Genomic DNA, 14,595 nt, shown 5'->3' on the forward strand with positions numbered 1-14,595 from the left:
ATTACCTTTTTACGTAGGTGCCTGAGCCCCATTTCCCGCAGGGCAATGTGAACAGAGCCAGATGACACCTGCACAAGCAGTGGGCTGCTTACAGGGAAGGCACCCTGAGATTTGGGAACCCGAATTCTTAATGGTGGCAGTAATCATGCCTTCCCTTTGCTCCTGGAGATACTATCTTTCTATCCCAGCAACAAGCCCACTTGCCCTCAGCTAGGGAGGAAAGCACTGTCTCTGTCTGTTAAGGCTGTTTGCTATACAAGTAGCCTTAAAAAAAAAATGACCCAGTTAGGGCCTCACTCGCAAGATGTGCAGAAATGAAAGGGACCCAAGAAGAATGGACTTCCAACAAAGAGCTGTAGCTATGAAAAACAGCAGTCCTCTCCCAGTGCCCCGCTAGAACGTCTTACTCCCCAGGACCACGTCGTCCAATGGAAATATGATGTGAGCCACGTGTAATTGTCTAGTAGCTGCATTAAAAAAGCAAAAAGAAACATATAATATTAATTTTGATATATGCATTGCAGTATATCCAGAATGGTATCATTTTAATAGATAAGCAGTATAAAAAAGTTTTCATGAGATATTAAAATGATGTCAGTGTCCAGTATGAGTGCTGCAGTACGACCAGCACTATCTTACACAATGCAGCCATCAAAGGAAAATGAGTCCTACCGAAAGAATAACATTATGTTTAATGTAAAGACATTTTACACTACTTCAAGTTTTAAAAGTTAATTTTAATTCATTAAAATAAATTTATTTTCTCAGTCAGGCTAAGTACATTTCAGTTACTTAATAGCCCCATGTGACTAGTGGCTACCGTATTGGACAGCATAGCCCTAGAGGTAACCATTTTCAACCTTTTACATATTTCTTTGAGTCTGTAGTTCCATATCTTTAAATATCCTGCTTATACTGTTTCCAGATTTTTCAATTTTAGAGTCTTCCTATTGACTTTCTACTATTAAAGAAGATTTGATTCTCTTTAATCTCCAAACACTCCCCCATTATTCACTTCCCAGCCCTGTTTCCCATCCTTGCAATCAATAGTTCTGAAAACTTGTTTTATGCTCTTAAAAATTATGGAAGATCACAAAGAGTTTCTGTTTCTGTGCAATTTGTTTATTGGCATTTATCGTATTAGAAGCTAAAACTGAGAAAAATCATTAAATATTATTTGTATGACAGTAGCAATGATCAGCCCTTGGCATATTTTCATTAGTAATTTTTTTTAAATGAAAAACCCTTTCATAAAAATTAGAAGAATAAAAACATTTAATATTTTTGCAAGTCTCTTTAATGTTTGGCTTAATAGAAAACAGCCTACTAGAAACCAGAAAATACTTACTTCTGTACTCAGTCTGTTGACAAATCACATATCATGTAGTCTCTGGAAAACCACACGGTATACCTAAAGTAAGAAAATGGAAGTAAAACAGATGAGTGATGTCCTAGTATTATTTTGAAAATAGTTTGGAGATCTGCCATATATTATCATAATCTTTACTAGACCATGACTCTATATTTATATCATTATGGCCATGTATAAGCTGAGCTATAGTAGCATACCATGGTTTTTTAATTGCACTTTTTTGTTTTCCCTGGAGATAATATCTTGTTTCCATATGTGTGTGTGTGTGTGCGTGTATATATTTTTGTTTTGTTTTGTTTTGTTTTGTTTTTTAACTATGTACATTTCACTGGTTCAACTCTATCTTAGTTGTCAAAATCTCTTCAAAATACAGTCATTTCCAGTAGGGATTCTCTCCCTTTTGTCTTAGATCTCTTCTGTAGCCATTTGACTTGGTTCAGTGAAGACTGGTTTCTTCCTAGGACCCCTACATACCCTAGGATCTCTTTTCCCCAATAATCCTGGGAATTTGTTTGCTCTCTTTTGTATCAGGTCCCTTGATTCAGTGCAGTGCAATCGTCCCTCAGTATCAGTGGGGGATTGGTTCCAGAACTCCCGAGGATACCAAAATCTGCAAATGCTCAAGTCTAATAAAATGGTGCAGTGTTTGTGTGTAACCTACACACATCCTCCTGTATACTTTAAATCATCTGTAGGCAATTTAAAACAGCTAATACAATGTACATGGTATGTAAATAGTTGTAAATACAACGTAAATAGTTGCTGGAGCATCGCCAATTCGAGTTTTGCTTTTTGGAACTTCCTGGAATTTTTTCTACAAATATCTTTGATTTGTGGTTAATTGAATTCAGGGATATGGAACCCGCAGAAATGGAGGGCTGACTGCATAGTTCAAACCTGGGGGCCAGACTGCGCAGGTGTGTGTGTCAGCTCTTCCTCTCACTAGCTATGTGGCCAGGATACTGTGATTTATCATCTGCACATGCTCGGTCATCTCGCCCGCTTCTGGCACGGAGCCTGCGCTTGAGCCTGTGCCCAAGTGGGTGGAGGTCAGTCTTGTGGGACTAAACTCTCAACCCATGGAATCTGACAGTCTCTGGCTAGACAGTGTAAGAATTGAGTTAAATTGTGGGATATCCAGCTGGTATCTGGAGCATTATTTGTTGATGTACCCACCCCACCCCCACTCCATTGGAATTTGGCCTAAGAACTCCTTTAGTGATTTTGTTAGTTATTTAACCCCTTCATGCCTCAGTTTCCTCATCTGGAAGATAGTACATTCTGTGTAATAATAATGCCTTCTTACCGTGATGCTTCGATGAGTTATTTAGGGAGACCACTAAGAAGAGCTCCCAGCACACATTAAGCACTCCAAAATAGTGTTATGGTTGTTACTGTTCTTATAGTTACTGGAGTACTTTATGTCTTGGTGGTGTGTTTCTTGCAGTAGCCTGTTGAGAAAACGTACATGCGACTTCGCATGTGAAAATGCCTGTAGTCTGTGTCACATTTGACCAGCAGCCTGGCAGGTTATTTAGAATTATAGATTGAAATAGTCTTCCTTTGGAATTTTGAACTTAGTCTTGAATTCTTTTGGCATTCAGAATGGAGAGAGGATAGATGTTAAATTTTATTCTATTGCATTAAACTATTTTATTGTAGCTTTCAGTGTTGCTGTTAAGAAGTCTGATGCCATTTTAAATTCTTGATCTTTTGGTTTTTATTAACATCACCTCTCTCAAGGCTTGGATTTTCTTTTTCCCAGTGTTCTGAAATATCATAAGATATTTTCTTAGTTAGGACTGTGTTTAGTCTGCTGTGCTGGGCACCAGTAAGGCTCTTCCAGTCTGATAAAACCTGTGTCCTTCATTTCTATCACTTCTGTCTTTGATGAGTTTCTCCCCTTCATTTCTTCTTTCTCTGTGGGTCTTCTGTTACTTGAATGTCAGATCTCCCATATCAATCTCCTCTTTTTCCTATTTTCCATTTATTTATCTTTCTGTTCTACTTTCTTGGGGCTTTCCTTAACTTTAGTTTCTGATTCTTCAGTTGAACTTTTCATTTCAGCTATCATAGTTTTGATTTCTAAAAGCTCATTTTTATTCTCTGTTCCTTTCTCATTGTCTCTTGTTCTGCTATTTTATGGCTGCAATAGTTTCTCTTCTGCCTCTGCCAAAAATGTTGACATTTTCATCTCTTTGCTTGATCTTAATTTCTCCATGTGACCAAATATTTAGTGGTTACAGATTCCTTCCATTGCAGTATACATGCCCCCTTGCAATGTGATTTTGCTTCTCTTTCTATCCTGAGGTAGACGTTATGTATCTTGGAATCACGGCTGGCCTAGTGACTTTCTCTGATTGATAGATAGAATGTGACAGAAGTAATGTTGTGCATGTTCTGGGGCTTAGGCTTTAGGAAGCTTTGGAGCTGCTGTGTTCTCTTGTAACACTGCCCTGAGGCTGCCAAGTAAGGAAGCTCATGTAGCCTACTAGACGAGAGTCTCCCCAGCTAATATCCAGTACCATGAGTGAACTATATGGACCCCTCCAAGCCAGGCAGTCCTCCATCTGAATGCAGCTGCCTAGGTGAGCCCCAGTAAAATCAGAAGAACTGCCCCACCAATTCAGTAAGTAGTGAGAAATAATAATAAATTGGTGTAAGGAAAAAAAATACATAAATTGGTTTTGTTTTAAGTCACTAAGGATTGTAGTTGATTATATAGAATTAGTTAACTGATACCCTCCTCTGTTTTTCTCTGTTTGTTTTGATCTCTTTTGTGTCATGAGCTTTTCTTGGATATCTGGTAGTCCTCTGTTCTCTGAGGCTGAAGCCTGGAAGGTGTACACCTGCCTGCCAGTATTTGGAAATGAGGACCTTTGACTTAATTGCCTCATTTTAAGTCAGTACTCCTGCCCTCCAGATCAGATACACTCTGTTTTAGATTTTCCAGAGTTTTCTGCTGGGGCCAGGAGGGTATTTACTGGGTTATGAAGACTAGAGGGAGGGATCTGGGAGTTCTGGCTGACTCTTAAGTAGATTCCACGCAGTGGGGTATAACTCCACTTCACTGCTGCTTCCAGAGGAGCTGTGTTGTGGGATCTGGAACCTTTGGAGCAGGAGTGGGTGGTTGGTGGTGGGGAGGGAAGGGAAAGGGTGGGAGGAGCCGTGCTGTAAATTGCATTCCAGTGCCTGCTTCAGGGGTCAGCTTTCTGAGATCTTCAGGTCAGTTAACATTCATCCCTGCTAGCTTTCAACATTTTGATGCCACTTCTTCAGTTTTTCATGTTTGAAGGGTTTCATCATTTATTATCACTTCATCTTGAAGCAGTGCGTTCTTTTAGATACACTCTTTGGAACAGGACAGTCCTTGCTGCAGGTAGAGAGACCTGGAGACAGAACTCTTCTTTGATACTCACAAGGGAGAGAGGATAGATGTTAAACTTTTAGCAGAGGAATGTGGGCCTCATCTGAGTTTTATTCATTCAGCAAACATAACTGAGCGATTCTCTGGGCCAGATCTATGCCTGGCTCTGGGACGTGGGGGTCTTGAGAAGAGGGTTGTGGACCCTCTCCTCCCTTCATCGCACCATCTGACTTTAGTTTGTGTAGAAAGTGCCCTTTCCTGGAGAGAGTTAGGAGCCGTGGTCCAGTCCTGATTATAGAAGGTCCGCTGTTGCCTCTGTTTCCTTGGCTGGAGCCTGAGAAAACTCTGGGATGGATTCTGGGCAGCAGTGGCCTAAACTGTGGAGCCTGGTGCTAAGGATTGGGGACCTTAAGAGCTCTTCCTGGCCTGGAGGAGGCAGGCACAGTTGGGGTCTCTGGATTGTGTTTTAATGTGAGACCTCAGAGAAGCTAGGCAGCTCACCGCTGTGAGTCACGGACAGCAGAGACCACCCTCCAGGCCCTGCAAGCCTTTGCGGGAACAGAGACTGGGTACGTGCCGGTAAGATGAGGCCATGGAGGTGCAGAGTGGGCAGAAAGAACCCCACCCTGATTGGCAGGGTCTCTGCCTTCGGATCTTACCTACTTCCCAGTCCTTCCCTTGGCCTGGTTTGGGGTGGCATTTGCACACCCTGCTTGAGTCACGATCCTCTGAGATACTTGTGTGGCCTGGGCATCAATGCAGTAGTGGATATTTTGCTCAGAATAATAGGCCTTGGAGAGTCAGTAAAATTGAACCTGTGAGGAGTATTTGATGGGACTAGAGACCAACTGAACTTAGCTTCCTGCTGCAGAAGAGCAATGGGTTGTGGCCCCTGATTTATCCACCCAGCTATTTGTTTACACAGATACACAGTGTATGTGCACACGTGTGTGTGTGTAGGCATTTTTTTGGAGAAAGAATATTTCCTTTACTTAAAAGAATGGGACAATAAGCACTAAGAAAGTTATTCTTATCTATAATCATTTTATTTGCAGCTTAAACCAGAATTACTTTGGTGGAAATTGTTGAAGAAAAGAGTTTACTTTTTTGAATTCTACCCCTTTATTACAGTTGACAGTTACATACTCCAGGTTTAGCCTCAGTAAAGGCTAACAAAGCCCTTCCTATCGCCTTGTCTAGGAGTCTCTGGTGTAACGAGAGCCTGAACAGGAAAATCCTGATTGTTCTAGGAGGTGTGCACGTCCATGTGTGTATAGTGAGAGCAGCGTTATTCAGAACACCCGCCATGGTCGGTTATGTGATGCTGGGCAAAGTACGCAGCCTCCTTCAGCAGCCATCTCTCCCATTGCTCTGTGCTCCTAATCGAGTTTTACTGAGTCTCGAGTGGAAAACCAGTGTTTATGCCAGAGGACTGATGCTCCTCCGAGCTAAGCTAAGGGCTGCAGTGTGATAGCTTTTGTCATCATTGCAGACCTGATTTCTTTGGAGGCAATAATTACCTCCCCAACTCCCTTCATCTGCTTTGTTTTCAGTGTGGGTATTCCAGATTCATCCCTGAACCCTCCAGTTGTTTCAGTCAGTTTCATCCTCTTGAAGACGTCTCTCTCCGGGCCTCTGCCCAGCCTCTGTCTGCTATGTTTGTCTGTTGGCCTGTTACACACAGCCTAGGATGTCCGTCTCCTGTCATCCTGGTATTTCCTTTTCTTCCTTCTTGTGTTATGTATGATACCCTTTCTGACTCTTATGTTCTCCCCTTTCTTGGTTTCTTCTTTAATTTTGATGGAGCTCATCCTCCAGTAGCTTCCTGTAAAGGGATGTGTAAAGGTAACTGTTTTGAAACCTTGCCTCTCAATATGTAAAATGTTTTCATTTTAGCCGTAATTTACTTAGTTCATCTGGTTATAAGACTTCTCGTCTGGAATTCGATTTCCTTTAGCACTTTGGAGGCCTTGCTCTATTATCATCTGACTTCTTTGGTTGGTTTTTGTGAAGTATGGAGACATTCTGCTTTTCAGTCTTTTTCATGTGGCTTATTTTCCCCCCTCTCTAGAAACCTATGTGATAACTCTTTCCCCCTGATGTTCTGGCATTTCATGATTAATGAATATGTCTTGGTGTGGGTCTCTTTTCATTTGTTGTACTGGTAATTCCAAGGGATTCTCAATGTGGAAACCATTCCTTTGTTTTGAGAAATAGACTTGAATTATTTAATTAAAGGCTTCCATGTTTTCTGTTTTCTCTTTTCTGGAGGTTTCTTTTCTTTTCTTTTCTGGAGGTTCAGTTCAGATGGTGAATCTCCTGGTCTGGTGCTCTAAATTACTATATTTTTTTTCTCTAATCTTTCCATCACTTGGCTTGCCTATTTGCTTAACTCCCTGAGAGTTTTCCTCAACTTTATTTTCCAATGCTTCTATTGAGTTTTTGTGTTTTTGCTGTCATGTCATTAATTTTTAAGAGCTTTTTTATTTGCCAACTGTTCTGTTTATGTGGTTTCTTACTTGTTCTACTCATTGCCATGAGGCAAACCACCCCCAGATGTAGTAACACAAAACATTGCCGTCTTATTTTTTGCTCACACATTCTGTGGTTCAGGATTCAGTTAAGACTTGAGTGTCTAGGTTCTGGAGTCATCTAGTGGCTTCCTGAGTCACATGGCTGGCACCTGGGCTGGGATGGATTGCAGACTGAGTTCAGCTGGGATTGTTGACTGGGGTCCCCATGTGTGGTCTTGTTTTCTCTCACACTTACCTATTTTATCGACACTTACCCATCTTGTTAAAACCTAAGACTAGTGATTTTATATTTTAAAAATCATTTTTCAAAGCGTGGTAGACATTGAGGATATGGATGAGAATGGTAAAGACCTGTGCCTTTTTAAAAGAGGTGAGATCCAATTTTTGGTTAGGAACTTTGTATATTCTGTATGAATTTTAGGTGACTCCTTATGTACTCACATCCTTAGAAAAGTCTGTTTAGGAGAATAGTTCATCTACTTCTTATTTAAAAAACTCCACCGGTGCCACAGTTGGGTTCTTTTCTTTGTTGAGTTAGTTGTAAGAGTTCTTTACATATTCTGGCTATTTATCAAATAAATGATTAGAAAACATTTTCTCTTATCCTGTAGGTTGTGTTTTCACTTTTTTGATGGTGTTCTTTGAACCACAAAAGTTTTAAATTTTGGTAAAGTTTGTTTGTTTGTTTCTTTCTTTCTTCCTTTCTTTCTTTTCTTTTCTTTTCTTTTCTTTTCTTTTCTTTTCTTTTCCTTTTCTTCTTCTCTTCTCTTCTCTTCTCTTCTCTTCTCTTCTCTTCTCCTTCTCTTTCTCTTTCTCTTTCTCATTCTTTCTCTTTCTCTTTCTCTTACTCTTTCTCTATCTCTATCACTTGGGCTTTTGGTGTCATATGTAAGAATCCATTGCCAGATTCTAGGGCATGCGGATTTACTCCTGTTTTCTTTTTATTACAGTTTTAGCTCTTATATTTAGGTATTTTATCCATTTTTTGGGCATATGCCATTTTGTATATCCAACTTTGTATATGTTGTGAGGTAAAGATACAATTTCATTCTTTTGGGTGTGGATATCCAGTTGTACCAGCACCGTTTACTTAAAACACTGTTCTTTCCTCGTTAATTCTCTTGGTACCCATGCCAAAAATCAGTTGACCATATGTAAAAGTCACTCTGCCTGTAAAGATCTTTATGAGAATAATACAGTATAATATGAGTTAATACAGTATTCTTTGAGAATAATACAGTATGAGTTAATACAGGTATTCTGTATAATAGTATTTCATATTAATAGTACATGCTTAAATGTGAGATTGTAAGTGCAAAGGTTTGAAACAAAAATGAAGTAGATTGACAACATAGTAGTATCTTTAGGCTTTTGCTGTAAGTCCTGTTTTCTGTGATTGATTGTAAGTTGCTGTCTATACATGTAAAATACATTAGTTTTGTCATATATTCTCTGCGGTGAACCAATAAAACCTATTTTCTTCTGGAAAAAGAAATCAATTGACCACAAATAGGCTCTATTCCATTGTTCTGTACATCTTCTTGTTACAACTTTGTTCAGATTTTTTATTTCCTCTTGAATTACTTTTGGGAGTTCGTGTTTGTCTAAGAATTTGTCCTTTTATCTAGGTCATCTAATTTTATTGGAATATGATTTTTCATAGTATCCCCTTATAATCCTTTTTATTTGTGTAAGGTTGGTAGTGATGTCTCGTCTTTCATTCCTGATTTTAGTAATGAATCTTCTCTTTTTTTTCTTGGTCAATCTAGCTGAAGATTTGTTTATCTAATCTTTTCAAGGAGCCAACTTCTGGTTTCATTGGGGTGTGTGTGTGTGTGTGTGTGTGTGTGTGTGTTATTCAGTTTCATTTACTTCTGCTCTAATATTTTCTGCTTGCTTTGGGTTTGATTTGCCCTCATTTTTCATGTTAAGGTGGAAGATTAGATTATTGATTTGAGATCTTAAAAATGTAAGTGTTTACAGATATAATTTCTCTCAAACACTGTTTTTGCTTCATCCTGTAAGGTCTTTTTGTTTTTGTATTTGTTTTCATTTCATTTTTATCAAACTGTTTTCTGATTTCTCTAGGTATTTCTTCTTTGATCCATTGCTTTTTTTTAGGAATGTGTAGTTTAATTTCCACATATTTGTGAACTTCTCAAATTTTCTACTGTTGTTGATTTCTAATTTCATTCTTTTGTAGTGAAGGACATATATGCCATAATTTCTGTCTTTTTAAATTTAATGAGGTCTGTTTGATGGCCTAGCCTATGGCCCACCTGGAGAATGTTCCATGTGTTCTTCAGAAGAATGTGTATTTTGCTGTTGGGTGAAGTGTTCTGTAGGTCTAGTTAGTTTATTATGTTGCTCAAGTTGACTGTTTCCTTGTTGACCTTCTTTCTGTTCATTTTATAATTATAAAAAATCCTTCTTTGTCTAATAATTTTTGTCTTAAAGTCGATTTTGTCAGATTAGTATAGTTACTGTAGCTCTTTTTTAGGTATTATTTGCATAGTATATCTATTTACATTCTTTTACTTCAACCTAATTGTGTCTCTCAATCAAAGCCATGTCTTTTGTAGACATCATATAGTTGAATCTTTAAAACTAAAAATGTTGCCAATCTCTGCCTTTTGATTGGAGTCTTAGTCCACTTATATTTATTATAATTACAGATAAGATAGGATTTACATCTGCCATTTTGCTATTTGTTTTGTGTGTGTGTGTGTGTGTGTGTGTGTGTGTCTTATGTCTTTTGTTGTTCCTCTCTTCCTCAATTACTATATTCTTTTGTTTTCCACTGTGCTATTTTAACTCCCTTGATGTTTCCTTTACTATATGTTCTCTAGTTACTATTTTTAGTGATTGACCTGGGAATTACCAAAAAACAAAACAAACGAACAAAAAACCTTCTTAACTTAAAATATTCTATTTGAAATTAACATCAACTTAATTTCAATAGTATGTAAAAACTTTGGTCCAGTATAGTTCCGTCCTCCTTCCCTCCTTTATACTATTATTAGTATATAAATTACATCTTTATACATTATAAGCCTGTCAACACAGTGTTATAATTACTGCTTTATGTAGTTATCTTTTAAATCAGATGGGAAAAGTGTTCATAGAAAATTACATTTCATGTGTATGTACTTTTATGGTTGCTTTTTATTTCTTCATGTGAATTTGAGTTACTGTGTAGCATCCTTTCATTTCATCCTCAGGGACTCCATTTAGTATTTACTTTGGGCAGGTCTGCTAGTGATGAATTCTCTTAGTTTTCATTTTTCTAGAAGTGTCGTTTCAAGTTGTTTTCAACAGTTTAAGTATCAAGATGTGAATTTATTTGAGTTAATCATCTTGGAAGTCACTGAGCTTCTTGAATATCCAGTTTAGCTTTGTTTTGTTTGTTTGTTTTTTTCAATTTTCATAGGTTACTTTTTTAGAGAAGTTTTAAGTTTACAGAAAAATTACACAGAGTTCCCATTAACCTGCTCACACTGTTTTTCTTATTAGTGTTTTGCACAAGTGTGTTACATTTGTTACAATTGATGAAACAATATTGATACATTATTAGTTAATTATAATTAAGAGGGGTCAGTCTTTGTGTTGTACAAGTCTATGGATTTTGACAAATTCATAATATCCTTTAATCACCATTACAATGTCCTACAGAATAGTTTTACCACCCCCAAAAATGCCCTGTTCTGTACCTATTCATTGGTTCCTTCCTTTCTCCAAACTCCTAGCAAACACTGATCTTTTATTGTCTCTCTAGCTTTTACCTTTTCCAGAATATCACATAGTTAAACTCATACAGTTTGTAGTCTTTTCAGATTGGCTTCTTTCACTTAGTAATGTGCATTTAAGCTTTCTCTATGTCTTTTCATGGCTTGGTAGCTCATTTTTTTAAAATCACTGAATATTCCATGTTATAATTGTACCATAATTTGTTTATCCATTCACCTATTAAATGACATCATTCTTGCTTCTAGTTTTGGGCAATTATGAATAAAGCTGCTATAAACATTCACATGCCTGTTTTTGTGTCTACATATGTATTCAGTTTGAATAAATAGCTATGAGTGTGATTGCTGGGTTGAATGATTAGCCTGTAAGTAGCTTTGTAAGAAACTGCCAAACTGTCTGCCAAAATGATTGTCCCTTTTGCATTCTTGGAGCTTGTTGAGCCTCTTGGATGTGAAGATTAATTTTTTAAAGTAAATTTGGGGAAGTTTCAGCCATTATTCAATTTTTTTTTCTGGAGATAGTGTACTCCCTGACTTCAAAATACACTACAAAGCTACAGTAATCAAAACAGCATGGTACAGGCAAAGAAACGGACATATAAATCAGTGGAACAGAATAGACAGCCTAGAAATAAACCCATACACTTCCGGCCAATTAATCTATGACAAAGGAGGCAAGAATATACAGTGGAGAAAAGATAGTATCTTCAGTAAGTAGTGTTGGGAAAACTGGACAGCTAAGTGTAAAAGAACAAGATTAGAACATTTCCTCACATCATATACAAAAATAAACTCAAAATAGATTAAAGACCTAAATGTGAGACCTGAAGCCATAAAACTCCTAGACAAGGATATAAGAAGAACACTCTGACATAAATTGTGACAGTAGTTTTTTTGAACTGTCTCCTAAGGCAAAGGAAATAAAAGCAAAAATAAACAATGAGACCTACTTTTAAACTTAAAAGCTTTTTGCACGGCAAAGGAAACCATTGGATGAAACAAAAAGATAACCTACTGAATGGGAGAAAATATTTGTAAATGATATGACTGATAAGGGGTTCTAACCTAAAATATATAAACAGCTCATACAACTCAATATCAAAAAAAAAAAAGCAATACAAAAATGGGCAGAAGACATGAATAGCATTTTCCAGAGAAAATATGCAGATGGTCAAGAGCCATAAGAAAAAATGCTCAGCATTTTTGTATCATCAGACAAATGTAAACCAAAACCACAATGAGATACCACCTCACACCTGTTAAAATGACTGTCATCAAAAAGTCTACAAATAACAAATGTTGGTGAGGATGTGGAGAAAAGGGAACCCTAATACGCTGTTGGTGGGAATGTAAATTGGTGCAGCCACTATGGAAAACAGTATGGAGATTCCTCAAAAAACTAAAAATAGAGCTACTATATGATCCAGCAGTTCCACTGCTGGGAATGCATCAGAAGAAAATGAAAACGCTAATTCAAAAAGATACATGCACCCCAGTGTTCATAGCAACATTATTTACAATAGGAAAGATCTGGAGGCAACCTAAATTGTTCATCAACAGATGAATGAATAAAGAAGATGTGAAATATATATATATATGGAGAGAGAGAGAGAGAAAAAATATATATATGCAGTGGAATATTACTCAACCATAAAAAGGTAACTTCTGCCATTTGCAACAATGTGGATGGACCTAGGGAGTGTTATGATTAATGAAATAAGACAGAGAAAGACAAGTACTCTGTTATTAGTGATATGTGGATTCTGGAAAATAAAGCGACTGTACATAATAAAACAGAAACAGGCTCACAGATACAGAGAACAAACTAGTGGTTACCAGTAGGGAAAGGGCAGAGGAAGAGGGGCAAGATAGGGGTTTGGGATTAAGAGACACAAAGTACCATTTGTAAAATAAATAAACAACAAGGATATGTTGTGCAGGACAAGGAAATAGAGCAGCAGTTATTTGGTAATTACTAGGGGTAAACCCTGACCATGGTTTGTTGTTGTCATTTATTTAGTGACCTACCAGAGTTAATTTTCTAAATCTATATTCTTTGTTGCATGAGGCAATTTAAGTCTCTCTTCAGTTAGCTTAGAAATTGAACTGATGATTAGTCAGATTTCCTTAAATGCCTTAAGCAGAAATTGCTTAAGGATATACTTTTGTTTAGGGATGTTTTAATGGTTAAGATGCTTAAGTATTTTAGCAGAATCTCCCAGTGTTTGCCTTCCAGTAGAGGTTTGGAGTGGGATGGTAGGCCAGATAGTTGGAGGAAGATGAGATAAGCAGCTAATTCAATTGCAGAATTGTCCTTAGTGAGCCAGTGAGCACTGAGAATCCTCACAGTGAGGATAGGACATGTTGGATTTTCCAATCATAGAAGACGATCAAACTATTCCTTGGCACATACTTTGGGAGATGCTGTTAGAGTTTTCAGAAAAGTTTAGCCTAAATTGCAGGATGTCTGCAAACCTTTAGCAATCTGCAAACATAGAATTGGGGGGGGGGGGGGGGAAGGACTGGAGAGAAGGAAATTTTAAAAGAGAGAAATCAACCAGCCATCAGTTTGAAGAAGAAAGTGAATATGTCGAATATGACCAGCTATCATTTTGAAGAAAAAAGTGAATATGTCGAATTAGTTCACCAGTATGCTTTCTGAGCGTGTATGTATACTTATGTATGCATATATATCTTTTCATACATTTCTCTTTTTGTTTCACATATTTGTTTTTTTTTTTTTAAAAAGACTCATGGAACATAACAGCATTGCTGGATGCCTGGTACCTTTAAGAAACCTGACTGCATGAGAAGCACTCTCCATTGGCACAGGAGAATCAGAGAACTAAACCTGGAATCAGAGAACTAAATGAGCCAAACTTTTCTTGATTTTTAATGGTAAAAAGTCTAAGTACTTTTGGTAACATTATTCTACACTAATCATAGTCAGTTATTTATTTTTATTTGTATTAGTAATATTCACAATTTATTTCCTAGTATTTAAAAGTTCTGGTGCTAATTCTGTTGTTGAAAAATTTTTAAATCTCTATAAATCTGGTATTGAGATAATTGATGGTATTTGACTTTCTTTATTAGAACAATTGCCATGTTATAAAGTCGGCTTTTGAAAACAAAACAATAATTGTAAATTTGTAAATATATTACATAATAAAACTGGGTTAGGTTGATGGAATTTGAATATAGAAGGGTCTTCCATAAATTACAATTTGTGTACAAGCAGTGTTCCTCAGCAAGTCTTAATTATTATAACTTATTATAATTAATGCAGAAAATGCAAAGCTGTTTCTTTCGGGTTGTGTAAGTCTTCTCTTCCTATGGTGCTCACTGTTGGGAGCTGAACAAAGTGACGTCAACCCAAAACAGTCCCAAATCTGACTTGATTTCACCTGAGACTTTCTGGTCCCATTTGAAAATCCAGTTGACCTGCTTTTCCTTCAGAGGTTCTTAAAAGTCACAGCCATTTCGGAATACCTTCTTAAGTGCACCTCCAATCCTAAATTGGCGAAGAGCAGAATGGATCTGATCTCTTCAAATATTTGGGGCCGCTGATGCCAA

General features: G+C 37.3%; 1 protein-coding gene across 9 annotated transcripts in view; it reads left to right on the forward strand.

Annotated features, from left to right (window-relative positions):
* GCNT1 (glucosaminyl (N-acetyl) transferase 1) overlaps positions 1-14,595 on the forward strand; it is a 143,581-nt gene that overhangs the window by 18,599 nt on the left and 110,387 nt on the right. For 8 of the 9 annotated variants that reach the window (XR_004319284.1, XR_004319285.1, XR_004319286.1 and 5 more), the window contains exon 3: positions 13,769-13,917. The exons of the other annotated variant lie outside the window; for it this stretch is intronic. The gene's annotated coding sequence lies outside the window, so the exon portion shown is untranslated. The remainder of the gene's footprint in view (positions 1-13,768; positions 13,918-14,595) is intronic. 9 annotated transcript variants of the gene reach the window in all.

The sequence above is a fragment of the Camelus ferus genome, chromosome 4 (assembly GCF_009834535.1).
Source record: "Camelus ferus isolate YT-003-E chromosome 4, BCGSAC_Cfer_1.0, whole genome shotgun sequence".
Taxonomy (NCBI): Eukaryota; Metazoa; Chordata; class Mammalia; order Artiodactyla; family Camelidae; genus Camelus; species Camelus ferus.